Consider the following 16,405-nt stretch of genomic DNA (forward strand, 5'->3'; position numbering starts at 1 on the left):
ACATCTGTAACTAACTGGAAGTGGAAAGCGGGCGTGTTTCTAACTCCATGGCTCGCAATTCATGTTATCAGTCTCGTCATTTTGGTCTTAAAATGTTTGTATAAACCCACTCTACATGATCCTGCACTTTTATTTAGCTATTTTGTGCATGAATTAAGTCCTACTCCTAATATGAAACTCAGCTCCAAATTTACCCCTATAACCGCCAACACTGTGAGCTTCATTTGACTGGAACCATTACTTATCCAACCACATCTCTAATGTTAAATAAATAAATTGCTATAGGGCTTATATGTATTGCAGGGTGACTAGATATTCAAAATTAAAAACTGAGATACAAGTAAAATTGTGAAAAGAGAGCATAACATTGTCCATTCTCGACTCACTTGTGGGTCAGTATAGACTTTTGTTGGTGTATTTTTTCATTTCAAAGCACGGTTTTCTGTATTTTAGCTAAATAAGTGATAATATGTCACTCTCTTTACTGTTGGTGGGTATGAAATTGGTCAAAATCAGGGACAACTAGGACATTTCTTGTATAAAACTTGGACAAATTAATGGTTTTGGATAAATCTACTGGGACTACTGGGACAAGGGACACGAGGCTCAAAACTGGGACTGTCCCGGGTAAATAGTGACATCTGGTCACCCTGATGTATTAAACCATCATATTATCTGTTACACTAATTAACTTGACGTCTAAACAAAATTTTTAAGTAGCTTAGACCCTAAAGGCAGCCATCTGATCTCACCATCATCTGTTTTCACTGCTTAGCTCTTGGGGCTAGCAACATTAGCCACTATTAGCATCACCAGACCTTTCCTCTCACAGCCATGTTTTTATTAGCATGTGAGCTAAAATCATGTGTGTATTTATGACCACTATCGCAAGTAAGAGCAAAAATGTGCTAATCCCATGAACAAAAGTGCTGTTCTTTCATTTGTTCACCCCCAACAACAAGCTACAGATTAGCGTAAGCGGTAGATTAATTAGCTTTGAGACGGAAATGCCACGGAAATGTCACTATAGAACACATACATCATGACATTTACGAGGCTTTTGATTCAATCTGAGATAAACGTATTAGCTCATTTCCAAGTAGCACATCTTGTGAGGAATGTTGGCAAATAGGTAGCCTAGTGACGTTATCCTAGCACATACGTACGCTAAAGGCTAATCAGTGTTACGCTATTTTCTGATCTATGTTATAATGTTTCTACATCACAAACATACCTGGAGTTGTGTTTTGTTTTGTTTCATTTACATGTTTAACACACAAATCCTACATATTTAGACTGAGTTTTTTGTCCAACAGAAACACACTTTCCCACCCTGTGATGTCATGTGGTAATACAGGAAGTGCTCCACTGTGTTTTTAAATTCCATTCATCTTTACTAGAAACCTTATTTGCTCATCTCTGCTGAACAAAAATAGGGTGAAAAGATGTCCCTCTTTACCCCGGACAGTCCCAGTATTGAGCCCTGTGTCCTCTGTCCCAGCAGATTTATCCAAAACTAGTAAGTAGTCCAAATTTTATACAAGAAATGTCCCTGGTGTACCTATTTTTCACCAATTTGATCCCTGCCAACAGTAACGAGAGGCACAAATTGTCACTTGTTTCGGTAAAATACAAAAAAGCTGCTTAAAAATGACCAAAACACAAAGAAAATGTGGCTATACTGACTCACATGTTAGTCATGAAGGGGCCAACTACAGAAAATTTTCCTTAATTACGCAAATGTTTCACAACTTTATTAACCGAGATGTTCTAGCTTTTGATTTTGCAAAACTGGTCACCCTAAACAAAAGGTAAAAGGTAATTGTCAACTTGAAAACTTCCACTTCATGACATCACAAGGTGGAAAAGAGCATTTTGAGCTGTGGAGGTGTAGACAGACTAATAATTCAGGATTACTCAAACATGTGTGAATGAAACAAAACACAACTCCAGGTCTGTTTTTGAGGAAATAACAACATTCTAACACAACTTAAAGCTCACAAGAGTCAATTTTGCATAATATTATAAGACCTTTCAGAGTTCATAAAAAGAATACATAAGCCAATTTATTGTAGGCAGTTCTGTTTTTTCTATTGCTCCTGTTTACTCTCCACATTGCTCTTAATCTAAAGTTATCATTACCTTAAATTAAATCTGTATTTTTGTACTTCACTCATGATTCTGATACACTATAAAGAATGATAATAGTAATGCCAGTATTAAAATATGAAAAACTTAGTGGAGGGCTTTGATTGTAGGTTATATGTAGCTAGAAGAGATATATCTTTTAAACCCTTTAAAAGTGCACTGTGTAGATTTTCTGGTGGGGGGTCTGCAACCTTCTTGTCTCCATGGAGATGTCAATGCTTTGCTTGGAATGTTCCACCGTATGGCATTTCCATTGAGACAAGCAGGTGACATAAATCACTGCAGGTTACGGCTCAGCTCTATATAGCTCACACTGCTCCCATAGTAATGCATGATATTCAAAGTATTTAACACATGTAATACTATATTTGCCAGTTTAATGCTATGCTGTGGAACCTTCCAGCTGGTGTCTCCATGGATCTTCCATCAGAGAAGTTACACAGTGCATCTTTAAGATCAATGCTGCATGTACTTTGCCAAACTACTGCTGCGTACGTGTTTTGACTTGAAGTATATACCTAAACCAGCAAACCCCTGTCCACCCAATTCTGTGGTGTTGCGTGATAGACTAACCCAAGCACAATAAAGTCCTCTTAATTTGTTTAAACTGTTGTCAGGATGTCAAATGTCTCTGTATATGTTGTTTTTTGACAGATGTGATTTGAAAAACTGTATTTTGAAATGATCCTCTATTGTAAATTATCAGATGAATATAATGATTATAAATTATAAATAAAGATTTTGAGATTTCAGTAGCTTCTTTTTATTTATTTGTATAGCCTACTACACTAGTTACAACAAAATACAAAAAAAAAAAAAAACTAACTGAGTCTTGGGCATCATTGGTAGCCTATATAACAAAGTATAAATGTATTACTAAGTTACAAATCTGAAGTCTCATTAATTCAGTAAATTTGTGGATATTTTTTACTTTTACTTCACTACATTTGATAGTAGGCATCTGTACTTTCCACTCTACCACATTTCAGAACTGTACTGAAAAGTAAAAAGTACTTTGAGATATGCAAAAACAACTAGAAACATTTAAGAAGTAAATACAGTCACTTAAAATCAGCACAGTTCTTTACAGCAGGGGTTCCCAACCCCCAGGCCGGGGACTGGTACCAAGCTGTGGGTTGTTTGGTACTGGGCGGCAAAAATGTGAACCCCCTCCTCCCCTGTACACCGCACGGACCATCCCTCCTCCAGGACTGAACCAAGACTGAACCAGGACTGAACCAAGACTAAACCAGGTCTAAACCAGAACTGAACCATGTCTAAACCAGGTCTAAACCAGGTCTAAACTAGGATTAAACCAGAGCTGAACCAGGAATAAACCAGGACTAACAAGAACCAAACCAGGTCTGAACCAGGTCTAAACCAGGACTAAACAATAACCAAACCAGGACTAAACCAGGTCTAAATCAGGTCCAAACAATATCTAAAGCAGGACTTAACCAGGTCTAAACCAGGACTAAACCAGGTCTAAACCAGAACTGAACCAGGTCTAAACCAGAATTAACAAGAACCAAACCAGGTCTGAACCAGGTCTGAACCAGGACTAAACCAGGTCTAAACCAGGTCTAAACCAGAACTGAACCAGGACTGATCTAGGTCTAAACCAGGTCTAAACCAGGACTAAACTAGAGCTGAACCAGAGCTGAATCAGGACTAAACCAGGTCTAAACCAGAAGTGAACCAGGTCTAAACCAGAATTAACAAGAATCAAACCAGATCTGAACCAGGTCTAAACCAGGACTAAGCCAGGTCTAAACCAGAACTGAACCAGGACTGAAACAGGTCTAAACCAGGTCTAAAAACAGGACTAAAACAAGATTTAGCCAGGACTTAACCACCGTGCACTGCCCCTCCTATCATACGCCCCCCTAACTGCACTTATATAAAATATACTACTTCATCCACCACTGTTGGGCAGAGGTTGAAAAAAGATGTAAAAAATCTGAAAATCTCATCATAACATGTGGCTCATTTTGATATTTCACAATTTAATGACTAAATACTGCATCACATTGAGTAAGCTCTGCTCACATGGGGGACTATTACACTTCCCTAGACTTTGAAACAATAAACAAACAGAAAACGCACTTTCTGAATCAGTTCACCACAAGTTTGCCAATTATTTTTATATCCTATCATCTCTATACTTCCAGCAGCTGTGTAGCCTCACTGAATTCTTTGTTTATTTTCACCGCCATGGAAAATGCTGAACTTTGGCATTTTTTGTTTACTTCTGTAGAGCTTGGAATCAAACATCAAGATACTGTTTTTAGCCAAATCCCCCATGTTTGTGTATACGAGCATACACAACATCCATAGAGCTTCAACAGTCAAAACAATATCAGAAAATAAACCAAAAAGTCATGGAACAACTCGCCGCTGGGTCACTATCGCACTACTGTCAGTATACTTTTGAATACTAAGTTTAGATCTCCACAGGTTTAACTAGGCTATATGAAATTCTTTAAGGTATGATGACCCAATTCCAAGTGTTAAACAAACCCAGTAGGCTTCTTACACAGGCAATATGGGTAATTTGTCACATTCTTATATAGCGCTTTTTCACATTTGCTTTCAATCAAGGAACCACTCTCCCATTCACACATTCAAACACCAGTGTACACAGAAACTGGGAGCTTGTCTTGTCCAAGAACACGACAGCAATCATCTGTGGGAGCTGGAATCACACCGCCAACCTGTGAGTCAGTGGATGGGTTGCTCTACCAGTGATGTTTTTTGTTTTTTTTTGTTTGTTTTTTTTTTTTTTTTGTAGAGAGCGAGAATCCAACCACCAACCCCATATTAACAGCTCCCCACATGTATGAGAGTGATTACATGTCACTGGGATAAAACACTATGGGATAAAAGACTACGGGAGTCCTCAGATGGTGTTTTAAGCTGATTATTGACACACTCATGTTTTCCACTGTTGCATAATTATTCACCACACTGATCACTGGTGTGACATGTAAACAACACTTACGACAACTAAACCATTCATCAACAACAAGCAGCTGGAGTAATCATAGTAGTAGTAGTGGTAGTAACATAGTATAGCAGTAGTGACCTGTTAGCCAACTGTAGGCTCATTTCAAATACAAAAATCCTTGAAAGATTTAAACAGTTTTGTTGCCACCTACAGAACAATAATTTATTTGATGTAAGTTTGCAGAGCTGATCATAGCACACAAAATGCAATAGTTAAAGGGACAATTCAGAATTTTGGAAATAGGACCTCATTTCCTAGTGAGCCAGAGTGTTGGAAACCTGTGGAGACACTTTTAAAAATATTCCATCCAGTCCTTGTATTTGCAGAGGTCACTGGTGCTAGGCTAGTGCACGTCAATGGCCATAGTTATCCTGCCACTAAAAACAGTCTTACCCACTCCACAAAACACCCAAAGCAAATCTATTATTACACCAGACTGTCGATGTGAATGTTTGTGTCAATAGAATCATTATAGAAGTAAAACCAACATTGCATTTAAAGGATTTATATCTGAGCAGCAACAGCGAGTTGTACTTCCTGATAGAAAGCTTGGCAGCGGTGGACTGATATATGAGAAAATAGTTCTTCAACATGCAACGATTCATGCGATGCCAGGTTAGTTTTATTTCAAGCATTATTCTATCGACACAGACATTTACATAGACAGTCTGGTGTAATAATAGATTTTCTTCAGGTGTCTCCACATATCTCCAACACTCCAACACTCTGGCTCACTAGGAAATGAGCTCCTATGTACAAAATTCCGAACTGTCCCTTTAAAGTGACAAATGATTTATTTTTAGTTGCTGACAATGGACTGGTCTCAGTTGCTCCTCGTCACATTGTAAAGTAACACATGGTGTAACACAATCCTGTTCACACTTTATATGCTAATGTCACCAGAAAACATGACATTAACTTCCACTGATATCCTAAAGACACACAGATGTACTTATCAATGAAACCAGATCAGACTGATCAAATAGGCAGACTCGGTGCCTCTGTCAAAAACATAAAAACCTGGATGATAATTTAAAAAACAGAAGCCACTGTTCTAGGCCCTAAAGCCTGGACAATGTCAGTGTAGCCTCCAGCTCTAATGGAGTCTTATTTGACCAAGAGTTCTCATTCACAGCACATATAAATCAAGCCTGTAAAACAGATACATTAGTGACATGAAGGCTAAACTACTGTCAGTCTCTCTGGGATTACTGCAGTTTAGAATTACATAAAAAATCCACCCATCCTTTCAGCAAGTCTTTACAAGCACAGTAGAAGCTAGAGTGTTTCACAGCAGAGCTCCTGTGTTATGGAATAAGCCTGGAGTGTTCCACAGTATGGCATTAAACATCTTTCTTGTATATAGTCAGTTGCTTTCAAGTGTAATTGTTAAACAATTTTAAACAATTATTGTAAAAATACTTGTCAAAATGGAAATACTTACTTTTACCTGGGAAAAATCTTGGCAAAGCAACTGACATTTTACTGTATCCATGTTTTTCAAAGTATTTTTTTAGCAATTAAAACACCTCTAATTGATTTAAAGGTGCTGTACCTGGCTTTACTGTCCTAAAAACAAAAACAAAACAAGAGATTGCAGTGATCCAAAATAATTTCTGGCTCTCTTATCACATTCCTAGCATCGTAATTACTCAACGCAATAACTTAATAAGACTTGATCAAATTTTAGAGGTCAGAGCAGAGTTTTGCCTTTACAGTAATCCCAACAACAACTAGCATGGTACTTTACAGACATAATGTTTTATAATTAGATACAGACCGCACACAGCAATCTAATTTTAACTAAGAACTGCTTTTACAATGTCCAAGGGCAAAAAAAAAAAAAACATTACTTAAATCATGTACAGACAAAGATATTTTAAGCTCCGCATTAAATATGATTAGTGGGTTATTTGAGGATACAGATAAACCTTTGCCAATTAATCCTGTTTTGTGTCCTGTCAGAAACTGGCACACGATGTTCCTCTTCATTACATTAAAGTTGCATTGTGTAACTTTTCTGGTGGAGGGTCCGTCAAATGCTTTTCTCCATGGAGATGTTTTTGCCTTTTCTTGAATGTTTCACAGTATGGCTTTAAACCTTTCTATCTTCATGGAGACTGAACCAGACCAAGTTACAAGTCAGATCTGTGGAGAGGCGACCCCGCTCACAGTCAGAATGCATGTTTTTTAGGTATTTTTGAGCTATAAAACCACTTGTAATTGAATAAATGTAAGGTAGAGCTGTTTAAAGTCATACTGTAGAACATTCCAGGCAGAGCGTAACCATAGAAACAAGCAGGTGACCGAAAAGTTACATAGAGCGCCTTTATTGGTAGCCTACATGCTGTAAAAATATAATAATAATATAAATGTACTGCTTTCCATCAAGCCTGTCAACAGAAATTTGGGGGCCCGGGTCAAGAAGTGTCACATGGGCCCCCCTCTAATATAAATTTATAAGAAGAGGGTCTAAATCTGGGCCCCTAAGACCCTGGAGTCCCCTCCCTATCAGCTGCCCTGCTTTCCATCACCGCTGACGTGAGCAGATATTTTATTTAAAATACATTGGCATAAGATTAACATTACGGATTATTTTTCAACCAAATCCCAAATTTCTGGCAGCCAAATGCAGCTTTTTCTTTATCAGCTCATAGTCTCGTACAGTTGAACATATTCTGGTACTTAGAGATGACCAGGGATTACGTCTGGTTCACCAATCAAGATTTGTGTTTTTCTGAGCGGATTACGGAGAAATATGAAGAGACAGAAGGGCAAAAACAGCAAGGCTCATCCCAAAATGTCACCAGAATATTTAGAATTTCAGAATGTAGACCACAACAGTTAAAAATGTCAATATTTCAAGCACCCACATTACGCTGTTTTCTGATCTGTTACAATGTTGTTTCCTCATCAGCAGCAAAAACCTGGAGTTGTGTTTTGTTTCATTCACACGTTAAATACACAAATCTCCATACACCTTTACTAGATGATGATTTCAATCCTGGAATTGCCAGTCTTTAATCTTTCTTGAACTGAAGGTGAATAGTAGCTATTAACTTAAAAACTATCACTTCATGACATCACAAGATGGAACAGAGCATTCTGACTTTTGATGTATGAATGAAACAAAACAAAACTCCAGGTATGTTTTTGATGAGGTAACAGACTTGTAACATGGCTTAAAGCTCACAATTTTGTATAATACTGAACCTTTAATGGCATCAGATCTGACTGATAATATTACATATTTAATTTAATGTGGAACAGATTTTATACATATTTATTTTGAACATTGATCTATTGAAGGCATCAGACATATAAATCTCCTGAAAGTGTTGACATCCTGCTTTCACACATCTACAGCGGTGTGAGTTTGTGTCCTCAGGTCTTGTGCACTGTCCCTCACCTCCTGACAGCGTTACCATGGTTACATAAGTCTCAGTCTGCTCCTGCGTCTCACCTACACCCAGTCTGTACACCAGTAGTGTTTACTGGTCTACAGTAAACACCACATTTATCTCTGATGGCACAGTGGTGGAGTGGCTACCATTTTCCACTCACAACAAGAAGGTTCCTGGTTTTGACCCCCAGATCTCCCAGGCTTTTCTGTGTGGGGTTTGCATGTTCTCTCTGTGTCTGGGTGGGTTTCCTCCATACAGTCCTTTTCCCCCTATTAACCCAAAACATGCACAAAGGTAAAATCCTCCAGCTAAGGTACTGACCCACACTAGCTCAAGATCTGGAGATGTTCCCAGAGTCCAGCAGCAGCTCACTGCTCCACAAGGGATCAATAAAATGCACCTTGTGTTCTTTAATAAAGGAGTCTTTGCCAAATGGTTAGTGGTGTTTTGCTGGTTGGTATTATATTATAATGTACCACAATGGAGCAAAGATAATGCTAACAGAGCCAAGCATTATGTGTTTTGGATCGTGAACATGTGAAGAGAGCATTTTTGAACTCTGAGAAGACTTTGGATTCATGTATTAATGAAACAAGCATGAATGAAACAAACTACAACTCCAGGTGTGTTTCTGAGGAGGTGACAACATTCTAACATACAGTAGTTATGATCAATGATTGATTTATTGTTTCAACCCATAAACCCAGCCATTCCCCAGTGTCTTGATATGACAGACACGCCCTCTCCTCTGATACTTGTACATGTGAGTGAGAAAACGTGCTTGCGTCTGTGCTCTTATGACATCAACAGCAGCTGTACTCTGATTAAGTCAATGGGCTTCACACATATGGGCCCCGCTGCCTCTAATCCAGTCAGACTCATGGATTATGATGCTATTAATCAACTCCCTTTGTATTTGTAAAAGTACTGCACAATAATACTACAAACATATATTCATGTACTTATACTATTGCTATTTAATAGCAATAGTAATCTAGAATGGTGGGGGTTGTGTGTCTGGTCTTGTGTACTTGTGTATGCTGCAAGTAACTCCTCTAAGAACTCCAGTGTGTGAATGTTTGTACTGTTATATAACAATGCAATACTGTGAATGAGACACTCTTCACATTGACTAAGTTGTGAATGGTGGAACCTAGTACATCTCTAATGCCAAGATCAGTGATGAGGTTTAAAGGGCTCATATTACACTACTTCCTGATTTACATTTTAATGTAATTTCCTCATCACAAACAGACCTGGAGTTGTGTTTTGTTTCATTCACACATGTTTAACACACAAACCCTGCATATTAAGGCTGAGTTTTTCTCTCAGACAGGAAACATTTGTGTTCAAATGACAAATGAAAGTCAAGATTCTGATGTGTTTTTTACAGAAGGACGTTTTCCAGACAAGGACATGTAGAAACACAATATAAAAATGTTTTTCATCCTTTTTTTTCTATCCCAGCCCTAATCATTAGATTTCACATAATGCAGTGTCTCCCTTGAAAGTGCAGTCAGGGTTTAATGGGGTACATTTTATGTGTCCTAGGAGGGTTCAAGTTTATTTAAAATTTCAAGTTTTATCTTTACATTTTTTGAATGTTTGAAATGGAGCTTTGTAATAGAACTCAACAGTGACTGTCACTCTGGTTCTGGAAGTAAATTTAGACGAATTTTTCCCATAGACTTTTTCAAAATTCAAATATCAGTAGTTCAAGAGGCATAACATAGTCCAACCAGTTACATGCTTAAAAAAATAATAAAATTGTTTTAAGTCTAAATAGCACATTTAAAACACAAGAATCTGCAAAATGCTTTAGTTACTTTGCGGTTTTTAGAGTTTCAGAAACAGACTGTAAATAAAATGCCAGATGCTGTGGTCATAAGTTACCACATAGCTGATTATGTCTAAGTAAACTTTCACACTTTTAATATTAATGTTATTTGGAATGTCTAAAAATGAATGAGAAATTTAGTTCTGGAACTGGAGGGTGGGCAGACGCTGTTGAGCTCCATAACTCTAGAAATTAGCATTTATTTTTCATGATCTTTTTAATAACAATAATAAACACAGCTTTAATTGATGATTGGTTTCTTTTTTGTGAAATCTTTACACCGTTTTGTTAGTTGACATTTGTACATTATTCTAGGTCATTTTTATATTATTCTAGGTCATTATTGCACCACATTGAACTCATTTAAACCCTTCATATTTGGATCACTCTAATCTGCGCTGGTTATTTTTGCCTCACAGTGATGTTGTGCCCTTGAGCACTTGGCTGCAGTGGTCTGTGGTTTTATGGATATTAATACTTTAGCCGTACCCATAGATTACACAGCGAGTTTGATTCTCCTCAGCTTGGATCCAAATCAGATATGTACAGGCAAAAAACAACACAGTAAAAGCTGATCTTCTAACAGCCAATCAGGTAAATCTGCACAAGTTTAGCCCCGCCCCCTCTCAAACGTCAATATAAATGTTTGTGTGATCAATTAAAAAGGCAAAAGTCCAGGTTTTAAGATGGATTTCAAGCTTTCCAGTTTACAGTTTTGACAGGGGAAATTATGGAAGCTTGCCTCACCACCGTGACATAACAAACCTAAAAATAAAACTACAAATCTGGACTAATATGTATTATTCATTATTGTCATGGCGACGTCAAACTAAGCACTTGATGGAACTCGCTAAATGGTGCTGCTCACTCAATCACATTTCACACTGAGATAGAAATTTTCAAGTAGTCATGTTGTGCTTTTTTAATCATGAAACTAATAATAATATGAAGATAATTATCAAACTTTTGCAACCACAATTTTTACATGACAGCTTTGAACACAACATGCATGACTTGCATGAAGTAAGTACACAATTATTGGTGGAGACAGGGGGTAGGTGAAATTGGGAATTTTGTGCACACTCAAGGCTCACCATCGTGTTACAATATCCTCAAACATGCATTAATCAACTGAAATAAATAAAGAATATGATGAGCAGTGCTGTGTGGGTAAATGTACATTTCAGTATTGTAGACTTCTTTTTAACTTTAAAATATTTCAAGGTGCATTTTGTAGCTTTTCTGGTGGGGGGTCCATCACCTGCTTGTTTCTCTGGAGATGTCATTGCTCTGCCTGGAATGTTGCACAAATATGACATTAAACAGCTCTACTTTACATTTATTCAATACAGGTAGTTTTATAGCACAAGAATACCTAGAAAAACAGGCATTCTGACTGGGAGTGGGGTCGCCTCTCCACAGATCTGACCTGTAACTTGGCCTGGTTTGGTCTCCATGAAGACAGAAAGGTTTAATACCAAACTGTAAGTAAGTTTTAGTAAGTTTTTATTTATTTAACACTTTTCAGAGACATAAGCCACAAGGACGCTTTACAGATCATTATTTATTCACTCAATTACCCGATGGTGGTAAACTACTACTGTAGCCACAGCTGCCCTGGGGCAGACTGACAGAAGCGAGGCTGCCAATCGGCGCCAACGGTCCCTCCGACCACCATCATGACTCACACACACACCCCTTTCATACTAGGCAATGTGGGTGAAGTGCCTTGAAGCACACAACGACAATTTTTTTGTGACTGGCGCCCCACTGTGGCACCTGATTTTCCCAGTGGTCTCCTGTCCAAGCACTGTGAAAAATTCCAGACAAAGCAACACCACAAAAGTTACACAATGCACTTTTAAGTGGTTGTGTGTAGGGTAAAAAGTGTATAGAAAATCAGACAACAACCCAAAGCACTCCGTCGGTTTAGAAAAAAAAAAAAAAAAAAAGCCCTTAACTGCATCTTGGATATAAGGTTAAACACAAGGTTAAAAATATATATATAAATATATACAGAAAAATATACATAAGGTTAAAAATAAGGTTAAAAATATACACATGAGTGCATTTTAGGCAACACAGCCTCCATCAAGGACAAACCTCAGTAAGAGGTGGACACTTATTAATAAAGGGTGGGGTTTCCAATTTACAACCACCATTTAAAGCAACATAAGCACATAACTTTAAATGTGCACTACCACACTACCACCATAATACACACAGTTTAATGGTGCATTCATGTGTAACTTTTCTGGTGGAGGGCTCATCAAATGTTTGTCTCCATGGAGATGTTATCGCTTTGTCTGGAATGTTTCACAGTATGGTATTAAACCTTTCTATCTTCATGGAGACCAAACCAAGCTAAGTTACAGGTCAGATCTGTGGAGAGGCAACCCTGCTCACAGTCAGAATGCCTGTTTTCTAGGTATTTTTGATCTATAAAACCACCTATAATTGAATAAATATAAAGTAGAGCTGTTCAAAGTCATATGGTGGAACATTCCAGGCAGAGCAGTGACATCTCCACAGAAACAAGACCATCAACTACAAAGGTACATAGTGCGCCTTTAAGCAATTAATGTAGAAACGTTGTCAAAAAGAACAACTTTGAGTAAGATAATGATAGAAATACTGTTATAACATTGTTAAAAGAGATAATTTAACACTTTTGAGGTTAATTTGCACTTCATTCAGGTTTGTTTCCATAATGTGCATGGGTGTAAATTATCGTCTGTATTCTATCATCGAGATAATTCTCAAAAAGAGCACCCAAACGCACCAGTGTTCTCACTCCAACAAGAGACTTTACCAATAATAAGGCTGTGAGGACATCTGCTGGACACAAAAGGGATTGGACCCAAAAGGGATTAAATGTTCTGTCATAAATAAATAGGACGTTTTAAGGAATGTGTGTAGGCTTTTTGTATTCTGTGTAAAGATTTTAAATTATTTGTGCATCAAATAATCTAAAATTGTATTAATATCATCAGCTATCAGGCAGATTTTGTGCATGCTCTGATATTGTCACATATGAGACTCTGTTTAACTACTCAGTCCAATACAACTTCTTTCAAATCCTTAGGACTCCATAAAGGAACAAAGACAAAAATATAAACTTTTCAAATGGGAGAACATGATTGAATGAAGTGGTCTATGTCTGAAATATGACACCTGCTGCTGTTTAAAACCCCAGGGGTGCACTTGGAGAGACCTGTGTGCTGGCACTGAGGAGACGAGGGTTTGGACTGGAGAGGAACCTGTGACAGTTCGGGGAAAAGTATCAGAGAAACATGAAGCATATTTAGTCCCATTAGGATCATTAGGTCTGTTATGATAGTCTAGACTCTATGTACAGACCGGCATTTCAAACCTAGACAGTTTCAGCTGAAAAGTATTCAAATGTGGTCATTTAAATGCCTATTGTCATTGTAAACATATAATTTTAATGCTTAACTTTGTGCACTAATAAATGAATAATGGTTTTCATTTTACAGGCATTTTACTGTACTTGTGCCTCATATATCTACACTACCGGTCAAAAGTTTTAGAACACCCTAATTTTTTCCAGTTATTTATTGCAATTCAAGTCGAATGAAGAGCTTGAAATGGTACAAAGGTAAGAACTGAACAGACAGAGGTTAAAAAAAAAGATGAAAGTCCAAGATCTGCCAAAAGCCAAAGGAAAAAAAAACAAAATGGTCAACTTGAAAACATGGAGTGTCCAGGAAAGTGTCCAGACTTAAACCCCATCGAGCTGGTTTGGGATGAACTGGACAGAAGTGTGAAGCAACCTACAAGTGCCACACATTTATGGAACTTCTGCAACAGACTTGGGAAGAACTTTCTGAAGAATATTTGATTTCTTTTGTAAAAAGAACGAGCCATGAGTGTGTTCTGCTGTTATATCTGCCAAAGGTGGACACTTTGATGAGTCAAAAGTTTAGAATACATTTTGGTCAACGGTAAACAGTAAAAAACTGGAAAAAGAGTGATGTTCTAAAACTTTTGACTGGTAGTGTATCTAATTTCTTAATACCTGTACCTATTTCTCTGAATTTTAAAACTTAAGGATTTGATAAGCTTCCAGATAGCAAAAATAATGTACAAGGCAAAAAGGAAAGAACTACCAAAAAATATTCAGAAACTTTTTAAGGAAAGAGAAAGTACTTATAATTTAAGGGAAATTCATCTCTTTAAAATGGCCAGAGTGCGAATAACAAGAAAAAGTTTTTGTATTTCAGTTTGTGGGGTCAAAATCTGGAACTCTGTGAATGATGAGCTCAAAAAATGGCCAAATATGAAAATGTTTTAACATAAATATAAAGAAATGATTATAGCTATGTATGCGCAAGAAGGAATTTAGTTTATTTTGTTATCTGAACATAAACTACGCTGTATTTATTTTTGTATCTGGAGTAATGTGATGTACTATAAGAGTCTGGCAGAAGCACATTATTGCTTTAATGGGATTGTAAAAGGGGGTGGGGGTAGATGAGCATTTGCTTCTCCCCACTCTTTTTTTTTGGAGATTATAGTTGTGATGAGTAATGTAAAATAATTGCCTTTATGTATCTGCTGATTACTGCATAATAATCAGTTTATAATTTTCTGTATGATAATGCAATTTATTATTTATTGAAACAACTGAATAAACTTAGCACCATCTTGCAACCCCAAAAATTTGCAGCTCTTTGTTATTTCTGTTTTGTAAAGGTAGCTCACCCTAGAAAAAAGGTTGGAGACCTCATTCGAGCTAATCAAATTTACAAAAATGTTGTGCGTCTTGCGCAAAGCGATCATTGTCCCTGTCAAATAAAGAAATACATAGATGATAGTATTGCACAAAATGTCAGAGATTATGAAAATATATTGAATTATGTCATGATAAATAGTCCAGTCATGTTTGTAAGGCCCTTTGTGTAGTGTTTAGTCTCCGTTTTGGAAGCTCAAAATGATACACAAACAGCCATGGATTTGTCACAGGTTTTCCTCATTTTTATCCTGATGCCCAATAGTATTTAAAGGTCGTGAATAATACATAGTGGTGACACCAGTACCTCTCACTTAGGCCCGTATTGACCTGTAAATAATCTGCTCTAAACTGCACCATTGTCTTAAGTGGCTCTTTGACAAACAGATCTATTTCTCCAATCACTCACTCCAAACAGGACTCAGTCTCCTGGGACGAGCCGTTTGATGGATTATGTTTCCTATCTCCCCATGTAATAAAGGTGCACTGTGTAACTTCTTTAGTGGAAGGTCATAGGGTCCGCTATCTGCTCGTTTCTGTGGTGATCTTATTGCTTTGACATTAAACAAATACAGAATAACTTGTATTTAGTCAATTACAGGTGTTTTAATTTCTCAAAACTACCGTAAAGTGTGCGTAATTTCTGTCAGCGGGTCCACTTCTCCACAAATCTGACCTGTAATTTGGCCTGGTGGTGTTTCTGTGGAGATAGTTAAATTAAAAGCCATATCATGGGACATTTCAGGACAAAACAACATGGAGTCAAGCAGGACAAGAAGTTACGCAGTGCACTTTAAAACATCATTTATTTTTTGTTGTTATTTATTATTGTGACTTTAGGAATCACAAATATAGCTGCTGTGATTTGATTTGCGAATTACGTTTTCAATTCAAAATTCTGTCCATATTTTAAGCACATCCAATATGAATGTTTGAGAGAAAAGTGAAATCTGATAAACAAGAATAATACAAGTTTGTTTATTTGTTTGTTTTTTATACTTTCACTTAAATAATTGCACGCGATCTGATAATTTTGCCTTTTCAAACTGCGATTTTGATGAACAGTGTAACAGCTGATTTTATTTTTATTCAATCACAAAGCCCTAGCCAATTACAAATTCAACATAAAAAAGAAGTGTGATCTCATAGATCTAAAATAAGTATAATAAAGGTCATTTAAATATACAATTTCTAGTTAACTAAATATTTTGTAATTTCTTATGTTGGGTTTTAGACAATGACTATGTTTACATGAA

Source organism: Boleophthalmus pectinirostris, unplaced genomic scaffold (genome assembly GCF_026225935.1).
Source record: "Boleophthalmus pectinirostris isolate CB_2022bp ecotype Guang Dong unplaced genomic scaffold, ASM2622593v1 HiC_scaffold_5, whole genome shotgun sequence".
Classification (NCBI taxonomy): Eukaryota; Metazoa; Chordata; class Actinopteri; order Gobiiformes; family Gobiidae; genus Boleophthalmus; species Boleophthalmus pectinirostris.